The sequence below is a fragment of the Corythoichthys intestinalis genome, chromosome 22 (genome assembly GCF_030265065.1).
Source record: "Corythoichthys intestinalis isolate RoL2023-P3 chromosome 22, ASM3026506v1, whole genome shotgun sequence".
Classification (NCBI taxonomy): domain Eukaryota; kingdom Metazoa; phylum Chordata; class Actinopteri; order Syngnathiformes; family Syngnathidae; genus Corythoichthys; species Corythoichthys intestinalis.
This window is the reverse complement of record NC_080416.1, coordinates 4,244,173-4,262,363: the sequence shown is the minus strand read 5'-3', so window position 1 is coordinate 4,262,363 and position 18,191 is coordinate 4,244,173.

The window sequence follows — 18,191 nt, the reverse complement described above, 5'->3', positions numbered from 1 at the left end:
ATCATCCAAATGCTCTCTAGTGAACCGCAGACGGGCCTGGACGTGTACTGGCTTCAGCAGGGGGACACGTCTGGCAGTGCAGGATTTGAGTCCCTGGCAGCGCATTGTGTTACTGATAGTAGCCTTCGTTATTGTGGTCCCAGCTCTCTGTAGGTCAGGAGTGTCCAAACCTTTTGCAAAGGGGGCCAGATTTGGTGTGGTAAAAATGTGGGGGGGGCCAACGTAGGCTTACGTCCTTTATGTAGAACAATATATTTAAGCAAATTTTAGCAAGCCATTCTGTGTGTCGTACATGTCAGCGTGTCATGTTTGATAATATCGCCTCACATTGAACTCTTTAAAAGCAGCGACTGTCTCTTTGCAAATGAGGCAGACAAGGTTGTTGTGTATTTCAGAGAAGAAAATATTCCAATTTCCACCTATCCTTGATGCGTCGCAGTCAACTTTCTTCTTTTTGTTGATTGTCGCCATTTTAGAAAATTGGGAGTAAAGGGTCACACGGGGTAATGTTGCTTAGAGTGCTGCTGCCTTTTAGTGGTGTGGTTCTGGGATTTTTTTTCTCACCGTTCTTGTTATCATTTTGACGCCACGGGGTAAGATCTTGCATGAAGCCCCAACTCAAGGGAGAATATCAGTGGTCTTGTATGTCTACCATTTTTTAATAATTACTCCCACAGTTGATTTCTTTACACCAAGCGTTTTACCTATTGCAGATTCAGTCTTCCAAGCCTGGTGCAGGTCTACAATTTGGTCTCTGGTGTCCTTCGACTGCTCTTTGGTCTTAGCCATAGTGGAGTTTGGAGTGTGGCTGACTGAGGTTGTGGACAGTTGTCTTTTATACCTATAATGAGTTAAAACAGGTGCCATTAATACACGTAACAAGTTGAGCCTCGTTAGACCTCGTTAGACCTCATTGACAGCCAGAAATCTTGCTTGTTTGTAGGTGACCAAATACTTATTTTCCACTCCAATTTGGAAATAATTCTTTAAAAATCAAACAATGTGATTTTTGTTATTTTTTTTTTCCACATTCTGTCTCTCACGGTTGAGGTTTACCCATGTCGACAATTACAGGCCTCTCTCATATTTTCAAGTAGGAGAACTTGCATAATTGGTGGTTTACTAAATACTTATTTGCCCCACTGTCATTCAGAGCAGTTCTTGAACGCAAGACGAGGAATTACTTCACTCGCCCGCACCCGACCGAGAACTTTCCTTGAGACGCACACGGAAGTCTTGGTGGCGGTCATGGATAAGTTTTATAAAAAAACAACTTCGAAGTCCAAACTGAGCTCTGGCTAAGATTCTGACCCAGATCAATGCCCTAGTATGAGTCGTGGTAAAAAAAACAAACTATGTTTTATTCGGATTTACTTTCACCAGGGATGAGACTAAACGTACACCATTATGTTTCACGTTGCTTCAAATGTCACACTCAGTAAGTTCAAATATTTACATTATAATTAAATATACTGTACATATAGTCATTTGGGTACATTTTTAGTCTGTGGTGTGCCGCAAGATTTTTTCCAATATAAAAACGTGCCAACACTCAGAAAAGGTTGAAAAAGGTTACCATTTTTTTGTTGCTAATTCAACTGGCATGTGATGGTCAATACATCTGTCCTATATTATCATAAACTCAGACAAAGCAAACATATTTCTGAGAAGACATCAGCATGACACTTCATTTGAATACAGTCTCTGTTTTCCATTAATGCTACATGGGGGAGGCATTTCAATTCAAAATTCCAGCAAATTACTCACATGATTGAACATTTCATAACGTTTACCTTACGACAACAGAATGTGTTGGAGGATTCATTGAAGGCGCATGTAAGAAAGAGGGGAAATACACATTTGGTGTATCTGGAATTTGTAACGCTACCATTGAATTGTACGAAAAGCTTTTGGAACAGTGAATGTGATTTTGTATATAAATCAGCTTTCCTGAGGAAAGCGATGTTTTCCCTGTTGGATTACCACAATAAAAATAACACTATAGAAGTGTTTCACTGATAACTGTGCTTTTTACCTCATTAAACTGTAGATTTGCTGATTTATTTAAACGTCTTTTGTAACGTGGTCACTGTTGTGTTGCTGCCAAATAAAATGTGATGCACTAAAATTTGAATCCTTGGACTGGATTTTATTTATTCACATAAAAATGTGATTATGCGGTTGTGCTATTAGTTTCTCATGCTGTGATGGCACTAATTCCTGCTTTAAAAATACGTACATTTGAATACTGTTAACTAAAGATGTCGGCATCCCGATCGATCGGGTCCGATCACGTCATTTTCAAAGTATCGGAATCGGCAAAAAAATATCGGACATGCCTTTTTTAAATATATACAGTATATATTTTTATTTAGATCGTTTTCTAATTGTATTTAACGTTATAGGCAAAATGTCTTACACTCATCCAGAGTAGTTTTGGCTTAAAGTAGGGCTATGAAATTTACTGCGTTAACGGCGGTAATTATTTTTTTAAATAAATCACGTTTAATTATGCACGACCCACTCACGCATTGTCGCGTACAATCTATAAGGACGCCGTTTTACCTATAGATAGCGCTAAAAGGCAGCGTATAATGAGTAGAGAGAATTTTGACAGTCTTTGGAGCCATTTTTATGTGGCTAAAGACTTACAATACCTCTCTCAGCAATTAAAAATATCGTGGGAGGCAATGTGGGGAAGAAAGGTAGCAGTTGATCATTTTCTTAACACCCTACGTTCTTTCCCAACGCAGAGAAGATACATCAATTGGTGCCCCTACGCACAGTCCTGGTTGCACTTCCCATCATGCATTTGGGCAGAAGTTAATGGCTGCAGTATCATTTACTGAAAGCTCAACAAATACGCTAGATAGCAATATTTAGTCACAATATACAATGTCACATTTATCCTTTAAGAATTACAAGTCTTTCTATCCGTGGATCCCTCTCAAAGAAAGAATGTTAATAATGCAAATGCCATCTTGAGGATTTATTGTCATAATAAACAAATACAGTACTTATGTACTGTATGTTGAATGTATATATTCGTCCGAGTTTTATTCATTTTTTTCTTAATGCATTGCCAAAATGTATATGATCTTGAAAAATTATCGGAAATGATTGGAATTGAATCGGGAGCAAAAAAAAAAAGCAATCGGATCGGGAAATATCGGGGTTGGCAGACACTCAAACTAAAACGATCGGGATCGGATCGGGAGCAAAAAAAACATGATCGGAACAACCCTACTGTTAACTTTTTTTATATTCCAAATGAAATTGTTTAGAAGGGATTACACTGGGGGGGGGGGGGGGGTCACCCAGTAAATAAAAAGATTAAAATCTCTGTGTGCTAAAGGTGAAGAAGCATATTAAACCTAAATTAACAACCTATAAATTAAAATTTGATGTAAAGGAAAATAAAAAAGTATTCCAACATTTATATTTTTTTTACTTTGATTTTTGTAATGACATATTTAGCACTGAAAATAAGTCAGATCCATAAATATTGGGACATCAACATAATTGTTATGTTTTTGGCTCCAAACTGTCTTTGTTTTATTTCAGATTTTTTTTTTTTAGTTTGTTGCACATCAACTCACCAACCTTTTTGGTTTTCCGACTTTTATTCACATGTATTCAATTTGGCGTAGCCATGAAAGCCACAAATTTTGCCAAATTTGACAAAGATTATGCTGTTGTTGCTTATCTAATGTAAATTCATTGGCCAAAAGACAAACTGCATCACTATTTAAAGCAACACTTGATAACTTTTCAGTTTTGGTTGATATTAGCGATGCCGGTGGACAAAAGTGATAATGCTTTGCCTTTAAAGAAGACTATGTTTCCCATGAGGACCAGCGCACTCTCTCGCACAGTGTCGTAAAATCATCAATCAATGAAAATCGATCTCCCGGTCGCCTGCAGATTGATTAAACAACATTTCGGTTTCCGGCGGCTGCGTGAAGGACGAATAGTGATCAGGTAATGAATCCAGTATTGGCTAAACAATAACATGACGGTTAGCAACCGTGTGGATTAGTGTGGATAACCCACCCACCCCACCTGAACTCGTCAGCGCTTGGTCGATATGGTTTTCCCATATGTTGCAAGGATAGAATAGACCCTACCATTTTTAAGTGAATTATTTTCAATGTGTTCAGACTTAAATTCAAACACGTTTCATTGGCTGATGACTTAAATCCCCCCCCACCACCACCGCCACACAGACACACGTAAACAGCCCCGACAGATTCATGTCAACAACATGCCGCCCCCTTCAAAGAGGAGGGATATTAAAAGTATTTTTCAGCCAGCAGCAGCCACTATGAGTAGTGCAAAAAGACGTCAATGTTGTGGGGGTGGGGGAAACACCACTAATTTTGGTACTGAAATTCTGACCTGCATCAGAGTTAGCATAACATTGAACTATGTGAACTTGCTAACCTGCCAAACTACTCAGGCCAGCCTCCACAAGGTAGTCAAGCTAGCTCTCCCTGATCTGGATCATTGTTTGCATTATGTGCATTACGATAATGCAATGCCGTGGCTTTAAAGTGCAAGTCCCTTAATTAATACCAAAATAAAAATAAAACTGGGAGATATCCAAGAATGGGTCCACTTCAGGGGGCACACTGACATGAAAAAAAAATATGTGGAATGAAATCACACATCAGAATTTCATGTGAGTACTTTGGTTCGAGTCTTGGGGTAGTCTAGTGTCCCTCAGATGTAGATCTCCTTGGATATCTCTGATTTATTTTTCATTCATTTTTCCCTGACCCACGTTCAATAATCTGTTTGGTTTTATTAATGTCCGTCCCCAGGAAAAAGTGTACATGCAGGATATGCTGTAATGATATATAACATTCCCTTTGACTTTACCTGACTTTTATCCACATGTATTCATTTTGCCATAGCCACAAAACAAACATGATAAAAATCGTGCTGTTGTTGCTTATCTTATGGAAATTAATTGTCCAAAAGACAAACTGCATCACTTAGACTAGGTGAGTTTATGCAGTACCTGTTCATACAAACAATCATTACCACTGACATTTGGATAAAACCTAATATCACTGGAGAACATGAAAATCTCAGTGTCAAGATTGAAACTCCAAACCTCAGAACTGAAGCTTTAAAGACTTGCTTCAACATGCTCCCCTGAACTTCATATTTATAATCTCAATGTTCTTATCCAGCCAAACCACATGGTGCAAAGATAGCTTCCTCATTGCAAACACAGTTTCAAGTATGTGTCGGTGCCAATGACGGATTGCTAAAGTGCCAAAATATGCTGTCAGGACCTGTTGTGCCTCTCATAGTTGAGATTCCATGTCCTATCATTGGTTGAACATATTAAGGCAGCCTGCGAACTATTACGTGCCAATCAGCACCTGTACTGACCCCGACACCCTCTCGGGAAAGTGTTGAAGTGCCCAAGTTGACAAACAAGCTTCGGTCCTTGTTGGTGTCAAGAGACAACATACCAAAAACGCCTTCTAAATTTTCCTCTCCATTTAAAGCCCCAGAAATGTATTGTTTCGCATACCTATCAAGTTGTACGGTTTCGGCGTAATTTGTACAAGTGAGCACTGATTTTTAAATGTGTACGCCGTACGTTCAAAATCTGTACGTTTTTCGTGCATTATGTTTTTTTTTCCTCCGTTTGGATTTTGTCATTGTTTCGGCAACGAGACAACGTGCGTTACGATGCTTTCTGTGTAGATTTGGCCATATGTTTAGGGTCATTGTCTTGCTGAAAGACCCAGTGACGACCCATCTTCAGCTTTAGCTTTAGCATCTTCAGCACGGAGAAAACCTTTCCTCACTCACAATCATAAACGCAAACATCTGGAGTTCGCCAAGCGGCATTGGGGCATCAAATGGGACCGTGTGTTTTGGTTAGATGAGACCAAGATTGAGCTTTTTGGTAACAAACATTCTAAGTGGGTCTGGCGTGCCACGAAAGATGCGCATGCTGAAAAGCACCTCATACCCACTGTGAAGTATGGGGTTGGGTCAGTGATGCTGTGGGGCTGTTTCGCTTCCAAAGGCCCTGGGAACCTTGTTAGGGTGCATGGCATCATGAATGCTTTGAAATACCAGGACATTTTAAATCAAAATCTGTTGCCCTCTGCCCGAAAGCTGAAGATGGGTCGTCACTGGGTCTTTCAGCATGACCAAATCTACACAGAAATGGTTCACCAGACACAAAATCAAGCTCCTCCCATGGCCATCTTAGTCCCCAGACCTTGTTTTGTTGGCAAAAGGGGATTGTACAAAGTATTAACACCAGGGGTGCTAATAATTGTGACACACATTATTTGATGTCAAATATTTTTTTCTTTGTGTGGGATTTTTTCCCCAATGAATGAATTCACTTGTATTGAAGGTTGGATTTTTCTCTTTTTTCCATTAAGGTCCCATATTATTTGCATGGCAAGTGGGCATTTGCATGTTGTTTTTAGCACCATTTTCTGCGTATGTTCCGGGACCTGTGCCCGTCTGGTCATCCCTGCGCTGTCATATATACTTTGCATTCCAGCACCTTATGATTTAAAAATTAATTAATGCTTTACATGTAGAGATGTCGGCCATCCGGATAAATCGGGTCCGATCACGTCATTTTCAAAGTATCGGAATCGGCAAAAAAATATCGGCCATGCCTTTTTTTAATATATATATTTTTTTTAATTAAATCGTTTTCTAATTGTATTTAACGTTACAGACATAATATGTTACACTCATCCAGAGTCTTTAGTTTTAGGCTTAAGGTAGTGTTATCAAATTTATCCCGATAACGGCGGTAATACGTTTTTTTTTTTTTAATGTATCACGTTAAAATATTTAACGCAATTAATGGATGCGTTGCGCGACCCACTCACGCATTGTCACGCTCAATCTGTAATGGCGCCATTTTACCTATATAGAGAGATAAAAGGCAGCGTAAAATGAGTAGAGTGAATTTTGGCAGCCTTTGGAGGCTTATTTTAATTGGCTAAAGCCTTACAATCCCTCTCCCTACGATTAGAAATATCATGGGAAGCAATGTGGGGAAACAAGGTAGCAATTGATCATTTTCTTAACACCTTATGTTATTTCCCAACGCAGAGAAGATATATCAATTGGTAGCACTACGCACAGTCATGGTTCCACTTGGCATTGCTACTGTATCATTTACTGAAAGCTCAACAAATACACTAGATGGCAATATTTAGTCACAATATACAAAATAACAAGTCTTTCTATCCGTGGATCCCTCTCACAGAAAGAATATTAATAATGTAAATGCCATCTTGAGGATTTATTGTCATAATAAACAAATACAGTACTTATGTACTGTATGTTGAATGTATATATATTCGTCCGAGTTTTATTCATTTTTTTCTTAATGCATTGCCAAAATGTATATGATCGGGAATGATTGGAATTGAATCGGGAGCAAAAAAAGCAAATGGATCGGGAAATATCGGGAGCGGCAGAGACGGAAACTAAAACGATCGGGAGCAAAAAAACATGATCGGAACAACCCTATTTACATGTAAATATTGAGTTATTCTTTGAAACAAAGCACTCTTATTTGAATAGACTGTTAGCGTATCAGTCGACAATAAATGTTGAACCTGCAAAGACCTTCGTCCGTCTATAAATACAGCATCCCCGCTGGAGAAAGATGTTGACTATGGCCATGGTCAGCAGTTTAAATGTTAGATATACTTAGAACAAATTACAGTAGGTGAGTCACCCGGGCAACTCAGCCGACATACAAAGTTTATGACATAATGCTGAAGACTGAATTTCATTAATGATCATTAGAGAATGTCACAACCTCAAATAAAACAAATATTTTTCTGACGTTAAAACAACAGAAGAGTCATTGGTTCTCTGACATTAACACGAGTCTATCAGGGCTGACGTCTTTCAGCATAGCCACCAAAGCTGCGAACCTTTAGTTGTTCTCCAAACCATTAGGCAGATATCAGTGACACAGGGAAAGGGTTCTAACATTAAACAGCACTATTTAAAGCTTCTACAACTGTAAACACTTGCCACTCTAAAATGCTTTTGTTTTATCATATTCCTTCCTCTTCTGCTTCCACCCTCTTCATAATGTAAAACACGGTCATGGAGGCTGTCATATAAATCTAAACCAGGAACTTTTAACTTTCCCTCAATGTCTTGTGAGTCCATCTGGTTTGAGTTTTGCACTTTTGTCCTCTTTTTGGACTCTTAACTGGTGACCCTCCCGGCCTCCTAGTTAATCCTCTCCAAACGATAGTTTGAAGTCGATATAAAATTGTCCCAAAATTCTAATTGTGATATTCGCGAGGCAAATAATGACACGTTGTGGTTGTATAAGTGGATGAATTTACTTTTGCTGATTGAGGCCGAGTTTTGGGCAAGCAAAGGCAACACCAAGGCCCACTTTATTTAAATAAAAACTAGAGATGTCATTTTCAAAGTATCGGAATCGGCGAAAAAATATCGGACATGCCTTTTTTTAATATATATACTGTATATTTTTTAATTAAATCGTTTTCTAATTGTATTTAACGTTACAGACAAAATATCTTACACTCATCCAGAGTCTTTAGTTTTGGCTTAAACTAGGGCTATCAAATTTATCGTGTTAACGGCGGTAATAACTTTTAAATATTTAACGCAATTAATGCATGCGCTGCCCGACCCACTCACGCATTGTCGCGTTCAATCTATAATGGCACCGTTTTACGTATACATAGAGCTAAAAGGCAACGTTAAATGAGTAGAGAGAATTTTGGCAGCCCTTGAAGCTCTTTTTTAATTGGCTAAAGCCTTAAAATCCCTCTCTCAACAATTAGAAATATCGTGGGAAGCAATGTGGGGAGGAAAGGTAGTGGTTGATGTTTTTCTTAACACCCTATTTCATTTCCCAACGCAGAGAAGATATATCAATTGGTGCCACTATGCACAGTCATGGTTGCACTTCCCATCATGCATTTGGGCAGAAGTTAAATGGCTACAGTATCATTTACTGAAAGCTCAACAAATACACTAGATGGAAATATTTAGTCACAATATACAAGGTCACATTTATCCTTTAAGAATTACAAGTCTTTCTATCCGTGGATCCATCTCACAGAAAGAATGTTAATAATGTAAATGCCATCTTGAGGATTTATTTTCATAATAAACAAATACAGTACTTATGTACTGTATGTTGAATGTATATATTCGTCCGAGTTTTATTCATGTAATGCATTGTCAAAATGTATATGATCGGGAAAAATTATCAGGAATGATTGGAATTGAATCGGGAGCAAAAAAAAAAGCAATCGATCGGGAAATATCGGGATCGGCAGATACTCAAACTAAAACGATCGGGAGCAAAAAAACATGATCGGAACAACCCTAATAAAACCTAATTGATGCTGAGAATTTAAGTAGGCGTTGGTGGTGAAAAACACCCTGTACATTACTTTTTCCATGTTCCTAATATTTAAATTAAAGTAAATTAAAGTAATCATCTATACTATAAACAAACAGCAATCAGCTTTCAGGGGAAATTTCAGGGTGAACCCAACATCACGTTTTCAGATGAATTTCAACCTTTATTTGACACTGTTGAATGGATGTTGAACAATGTTTTGTTTATTTACTATTATCTAACAATGACTGACTGGTAAAAATTCACAGTTTTTCAAATTTTCTATGCCTTTCTGTTACATCCAGGATTTCTGTATCTCTATTACAACATATTGACACTGCATTTTCCTCTAACAACGCCTCTCGTGTGAAGACTTATTGTTTTGTTCATCAATTGTCAGGTGCCGTTTTAGTCTCACGCTATCAAGATGTAAACATCACATTAAAAGGTTACTGTTTGAATACTGATAGTAACTAGGAAACTGTGCCGTGTAGACTGACTGTATACCTGTTGTAAAAACTGTATTAACAAATCGATTCTATTGTGACACTACAGCGACCTCTACTGATAAAATCATATCCTCACACCACTGGATTTTAAAAATAAAAAATATTATTCATACAGTTATACTGTATATAGCATGGGTCGGCAACCCAAAATGTTGAAAGAGCCATATTGGACAAAAAATATACTAGTCCTTCTAAAAAAAAAAAATAAAAAAAATTTGCATATTGTGATAAAGTTCATTATTTTCTGTAATGTACTGAGAAACATTAGACTTTCATATAGTTTAGATTCATTACACACAACTGAAATAGTTCAAGCCTTTTATTGTTTTAATATTGATGATTTTGGCAAAAAAGTCAAGAAAAAACAAAAAATCCCTATCTCAAAAAATGGTGAGGTTAGTAGCTTCTTTAGAGTACCTTTTCATGATATGCTAATTTTTTGAGATGGGGATTTTTGTTTTTTCTCGACTTTTTTGCCAAAATCATCAATATTAAAACATCAGAAACACAATCAGTTGTGTGTAATGAATCTAAAATATATGAAAGTCTAATGTTTATCAGTACATTAAAGAAAATAATGAACTTTATCACAATATGCTAATTATTTTTAGAAGGACTAGTATATATGTTTGGAACCGCAAAAATTAAAAGCCTTATATAAGCATAATGAAGGCAGCACATCTATGTACTGTATCTATATTGGTTATATTAGCCCACTATCAAAATGGCTAAGTTGGCTACAAATACATAATGAGCCTTCATGATTACCGTATTTTCCACACTATAAGGCATACCTAAAAGCCTTCAATTTCCTCAAAAGCCGAATGTGCGCCTTATAATCCAATGCGTCTTATATATGGATCAATATTGGTTCATCATGGCATGACATTCCTTTTAACGCAGCTCCATCTAGTGGATGCGTAACACAACCCCAACCACTAGTATTACTACCAATACTGCTGCGCCTTATAATGCTGTGCACCTTAAAAAGTTTTAAAATCGGCCTTTCATTGAAAATGCGCCTTATATGTTAATGTCATGTTTGTCCTCCTACAGAAACCATATTAACTCATTCACTCCCAGCCATTTTCACCAGAGCAAGGCCCTTCGCTCCCGGCCGTTTTTCTGGATTTTGACTGATTTTGCAAGGCCCACAGAAAATTCTGTTCTATTGCTATATAAACATGGAATAAATTAATATCTTTTTTCCATTCTTTAGAAATCAGCATTAGAAAATAGCTGAGTTTGAGCAATTTTCCAATTTCTGATGAAAAAACTGAAATTGAGCTTTTTGTGAAAGCATACATTTCAAACATAACTTTGACTTTAACACAGCTATTTTTTGCTTTAGTTACATCCCAAACATCTGAATAATGTTTCCCTTTTACAAAATAACATAAACAACAAGATAAGTAACTATTTGTTTACACATGGCTACTGAGAGATGATGGATGTTATCGCCGAGATAACGCCGTTGTCGCCGTGTAAACTTTTCCCTCATCGTTGTCTGTCTCACAAAGATGGATTATTTCTTAATCTCTGCGGGGTCTGCTTGGCGAGCCCGCTGCACGGTGGTCTCAGTCGTTTTACTCCGTCGTCCACGCCTGGCATTCCAGGCGTCCTCTCGGTTGTTTTGTTCGGTCGTCCGCCGCTTGGCATACTGCCGCCAGCGCTCCGACCATGCTGCCCGGCCTTTCATTGCTGTTGAATCTGGTCGCGGGTATTTACAAAATGCGCTACTGCCCTCTAGTGGCCAGTTTTATTGCTTTAAAATGGGTTGTAAGCCTTGTTTTTTGTTTCTCAGATAGATCGCAAGCTATAGATTCTTCTTGTAAAAAAAAAAAAAAAAAAAAAAAAAAAAAAAACACGCGAAAGACTTATAAATACGTTGTTGGGACAATGAAGCATTTAAAAATAGAATGTATTCATACGTTACTGGGAGCAAATGAGTTAAACAAAAAAATGGATTTCCCTCCTGCACGTTTTTTCATTTTCAAACATTTTTGAAAAAGCTCCAGGTAGCCACTAGGGCAGCGCTAAAGAGCCACATGCGGCTCTAGAGCCGTGGGTTGCTGACCCCCAGTACACAAAATATATACATAAATAAATAAACAAATAACTGGTGAATTTACTTGATAAAAATCATTGTAACAATTTGCACTTACTTTTATTAAGTAAATTTTACTGCTTGCACTTACTTTTCTTGCAGCAAAATTTACTTAGACCAAATGGACCACCATGAAGCTTCAAACTAATTGGCTGCAAAGCTTCATTGCTTCAAGAAGCTTCATTTGGCTATCACTGCTCCCTTGGCGGAGACGGTCAACCTCTGCTGCCACCTGCTGTCAACACAGTTGTTTTCCAACAGGCCTCCTAGCATGCATTGCAGCACAACAGATGTAAATAGCAATAAAAATCCATGTTCTGTGCTAATTATTTCTTCATTTACTGCTCCAGTTGTTTCATTAACTGCTACTTATGGTATTTGTTAACACTTTATTTGAAAGTGGCGCCATAAGACTGTCATTAGACCATCATAATTATGACAAGACACTGTCATGAGCATTAATGAATGCTTATAATAGATGTCATTTAGTGATGATCTCACTTTTGAATGGATGTAAAAGACTCAAACTGGACATAAATGGAGTTAGTAACAAATTTTACTGCTTGCACTTACATTTATTGCAGTAAAATTTACTCAATAAAAGTAAGTGCAAATTGTTACAATGATTTTATCAAGTAAATCCACCAGTTATTTTTTTCGTGTATATACAAACAAAAACAGGCTCTTTACAATACCATATTGTAACAAGAAAATGCATAACACTCGACATCAAAATTCACAAAAATCTTACTTGTTTGCACAACGCTGAAATTGCATGGAAATAATTTAGCTGGAATATGAGAAAACAATAGGCGGTAAATTGAATGGGTCTTTAGATTTCCTGGAAAAGATCAACAGCTGCTTGTAAGACTGATTGATGGAAAAACATCATGGTGGCACAGTTTACAGGAACTGCAATTAATGTGTGACATCATTTTCTACAAATGTTAATCTTGGCAGTGTTGGACGAAGTACTCATTTTTTTTCTTAAGTAAAATTACAGATGCAGGAGCAAAAATTACTTAAAGTACAAGAAAATCTAAGAAAAAAATTACTGACGTTAAAGTAAAAAAGTACTTGCTTTAAATTTACTTTACAAGTCAGCAGTAAAAAAAATTTCTCCCGACTGTGCTGGCCAGGGTGTCGGTTTGCATAGGGACGGTAGGGACTTAACACAAGTAACTTTTCAGGATGTTCAAATTGTCCTCACCAACTTTTAAGCAACCTTATTTGCATTATATAATGACTTCAGTTATATAAGTGATTTAGATTGTCTTCCCATATGTTCTAAGGATAGAGTAAACCCTACCATTATTTAGTGAATTATTTTCATTATGATCAAACTTACATTTACCCCTTTTCACTTGCTGAATGTGCTAATGTGCTGGTCCATTTTGTCCCGTTCCAACGCATGTTTGATTGGCTGATGACATGACTCGCCTCCCTATTTGCAGGTTTTTTTTCCGGCCAGCAGCAGCCACTGTAAGTAATGTTAAAAACACCCTCTAACGAAGGCCGAAACATGTCAGGTAATTAAATCGCCTACTATTGTCTGGGAAAAAAAGAACATTTTGATTAATCTATAAGTGTAGGCAAAATGAACTCAATACAATTAATGTAAAAACACATCAATGTTGTGGAGGTGGGGGAAACACTACTAATTTTCATACTGAAAGTCCAACCTACATCAGAGTTAGCATAACATTAAGCTGTGTGAACTTGCTAACCTGCAAAACTACTGAAGTCAGGCCTTAAAATGCATTAAACTAAATGTCTGAGGCATTAAAAATTATGTAATTGACGGTTAAAAAAACAACAACCTTTTTTTTTTTAACATTATTTGAGTTGTCTGATAATGTCAGGTAGCCAGGATAAGAGAACATAAGATCATTACGGGATAAAAGAGCCAATACTATCGGCTATCCAATAATATCGGCCGATAAACGTCACCAGATTTTCTGATCAGTTTCGGGCCAATAAGCTTGTTGCCTTCATAGTGAATGTAGAAGCCTTGTGCCTTTATACAACGGCTGGTCTCAGCTTAGCACAGCAGTAATGCTTATTGACCGTTTGATGTATCTGAATTAAGATGCTTGGGACTTGTTATGTGAGCAGACCATTTGGATTTGCATGTGCTGATACACCCCCCCCCACCCCACCCCAAACTCACATTTGATTGGCTGATGACTTGACCTATCCCCTACACACACATGCACGCTCACACTCACACTGCTCCGACAGAAATACATGTCGACAACATGCCGCCTCCTCCGCCCCCTTCGAAGAGGAGGGATATTAGAAGTTTTTTTTCGGCCAGCAGCAGCCACTGGAAGTAATTTAAAAAGACGCCAATTTTGTGGAGGTGGGAAACACACCACTAATTTGGCTTCTGAAAGTCCAACCTGCATCAGAGTTAGCATAACATTAAACTGTATGAATTTACGAACCTGCAAAACTCGAGTAAAAAGCTGGTAAGAGAGCAGTGTCCTTCTGTTTGGGTTTTCATAATGTATTGATGGGACACGGATAAATAGAGGGCCTGCATTGTTGGCGAGTCTGTCACAGCTGACCGAGTGGAATCACAGAAAAAGAGCTTTTTTCATTGAAAATTCTTGTGAATAAATGCTTAAATCCCTGAATTCCTTATACAGGGTGACCCCCAAAAAAGTTTACACTCAGTTGACTGCTTGTTTAAAAGCCATTGAAACATTTCTAAATAGGTTGTCATGCTTAAGTGATACATTAAGGTCACTCAATGCAGCTGGTAATCTCTCGTCTCTACAATTCCTGTGCTTCTGCTGAAAATGAAGAAAACTTTAGCTGTACCTGAATTGCTGCGTGCCGGTCTGACACCTACTGAGATTGCAGCAAATCTGAGAATATCCAAATGTGCAGTCTACAAAGTTAAAAAGAAGCTGAAAGATACTGGAACAGCCTCACGAAAACCTGGGTCTGGAAGTGAAGATCTGTGCGGACCAAAAAGTTGATCGACAAGGTGATATGTGGCCACCCCAGAGTCCAGATCTCAATCCCCTGGATTATAGCATATGGGCAACTGTGGAGGACAGTGCCTGTAAGAAGCCACAAACTTCTGTGGCAGCCTTGGAGAGGTCCATTGTTAGATCTTGGGAAAAGATGACAGCATCCTACATAAAGAAGCGTTCCGCAAGCGCCTGGAGGCTGTTGTGACACTTAAGGGAGGACACATTGAAAAATAGAGTGTACTGTACATGTTCTTTACAATAATGTATAATTTGTGATTCAATTCTAATTCTAAGATGAATAAACATGGCATTTAGTTGTATTATGGCAGTGTAAACTTTTTTTTGGGTCACCCTGTAGAAATGGACGTGAAACAGTCTCGATTCTTGGTTAAAAGCAAAATAAATGTGCAGTTAGCATTTATTTTACATTAGTATGTCAAAGTACAATGCTAGTCTGTTAGTCAATGTAGCAAGTGGCCGCCATATGTAAACAGAGCTTTTCCGGTGAAAATTCATATGAATAAATGCATAAATCCCCGAATTCTTTATAGATATGGACGTAAAACAGTGTCGATTCTTGGTTAAAGGAAAAAAAAAAAACATGCAGTTTGCATTTATTTTACATAAATATGTCGAAGTACAATGCTAGTTTGTTAGTGAATGTAGCTTGCGGCCGCCTTATGCAAACAGCTTTTCCAGTGAAAATTATTGTGAATAAAAGCTTGAATCCTTGAATTATTCATAGATGTGGACGTAAAACAGTCTCTATTCATGGTTAAAAGCCAAAAAAAAAATAAAAGTGCATGACCGATTTGACCCGTCGATACCATTATGAAGTCTGTGGTACATTTAAAAAAATATAAATTTTTTGGGGGGGATGCCGCGAGCTACCCACACTAGCGTTGTGTGATTAATGTAATGAGCACCCTTGATTTAGCATATAAATCAATTAAGGTTCAGATTCAGGAGAAATGTAGGCCTTCCGAGCAAAAAGTGTACATGCAGGTTATGCTGTTCTAACGTCCCTATTACCAATGTTGAGACCAAACCCACGCCCTTGTGCACTGGAAACAGAAGCTTAAAACAAGCTCAAAAACTCCAAATCTTAGCTTAATGGCGAGTTGCAAGCAACTATCAGGTGCATAAAGCCACCTACTGTACAAGAGTGTGGTGTTTTTCTACTGGTCAGTATCTTACTTGTGCTCATGTTGCTGCCTCTAGTCCTCAGTTACGGTAGCAGTTGCACGGAGCTTTTTGATTGCGCTGTTGGCATGAAACAAAACTATAAATTCACAATGAGAAAAAAAGATAAAAAAACAAAAGTAACGTGTAACGCAGGCGACAATTTGAAAAGTAGTGAAGTAAAAATCACAGTTACGTGACGTAAAATGTATTGAAGTAGAATTAAAAAGTAGCACTTCATATTTGGACTCAAGTAAAATACAGATACACAAAAATGTACTTAAGTACAGTAACTAAGCACTTTTACTTTGTTACATTCCCCAAATTGATATTATCAGTAATGCGTGTCAGGATCTCGTGCCACTGCTACGATTTTGAGTATCACTTTTGACAGTTACTTTGAAGGAAGTACTGAAAGGATTATGAATGAAAAATTCCACTAACAATACAAAAGCAACAAGCAAACATAAAAATAGGACTAAACAATGCATTTGTGAATGGAAAATGTGTTCAAGTGAAACACATTGTTATTTAAGAAACAAGGAATTCAAGGGAATAAATATCTTAACTGATTATTGGATAAAAATGTTATTTTTCAACGATAATCTGGCTCAGTGAACAGCGATGCCTCCAGAAATTTTTCATAGAGGTGGCCAGATGGGGCCACTTAAAATCTTGGAGTGGCCAAAACTAAAAGCCATAATTTCAGGTTTTCATTATATTATTGCAGTAAAAAGGTCAGGGGAAAACTATCAGAAAGACTTAAGGACACGGCTACTGATATACTTTGGTGTATTGTGTAATATTTGATGTTAATAATGATTTAATGTGCATCGTCCATAACTGTCCAGTCAACATTTTGAGTTCCACAACAATTCTGTTTTATTGTGTTATGTATATATTAGGCATAAGGTGTACATTTAACTAGGGCTGTCAAACGATTAAAATTTTTAATCGAGTTAATCACAGCTTAAAAATTAATTAATCGTAATTAATCGCAATTCAAACCATCTCTAAAATAAGCCATATTTTTCTGTAAATTATTGTTGGAATGGAAAGATAAGACACAAGACAGATATATAGATTCAACGTACTGTACATAAGTACTGTATTTGTTTATTATAACAATAAATCCACAATATGGCATTAACATTATTAACATTATTTCTGTGAAAGAGATCCACGGATAGAAAGACTTGTACTTCTTAAAGGATAAATGTGAGTTTGTATATTGTGACTAAATATTGCCATCTAGTGTATTTATTGAGCTTTCATTAAATGATACTGTAGCGACTTAAGTGTTCTGCCCAAATGCATGATGGAAAGTGGTGCAACCATGACTGTGTGTGGTGGCTGCAAATGCTATATCTTCTCTGTGTTGCGTACACTACAGGGTACCCCACGTCGCTTCCCACAATATTTACAGTTGCTGTGGGAGAGATGACAAAGCTTTTGCCAATTAAAAGCACGGCCCCAATGGAATGATTGTATCTACTCCACTCACTTGACACTGCTTCTTATCTCTGTATATAAGTAAAACGGCGCCATTGTAGGCTCTTTGCGGCAATGCGTGAATGAGTCATACCGCGAATGTGTTAATTGCAATAAATATTTTCACGTGATTAATTAGAAAAAAATTAATTACCGTCTGTTAACGCGATAAATTTGACAGCCCTACATTTCATAAAAGAAAATAAATGCATTCATTTGGGATGAAATCCATAACTGATTCTACAACAATCTAACGTGTACTGGCAAGCGGGGTGGTCGGTGGGGTGGCCAACCAATTTATAGGGGTGGCCAGGGCCACCCCTGGCAACCCCCTGGTGGCGCCACTGTCAGTGAAGTTTAATTCAAATTCAGTTACATGCAAAAACACAATTGATTGTTACTATTAATACTATTGATAGATACTATTTATAATAATAATAATAATATGATTATTATTATACTACTAATAAATGCTACTCTTTTTTTCTACATTTCCTTCTAGCAAATTGTTG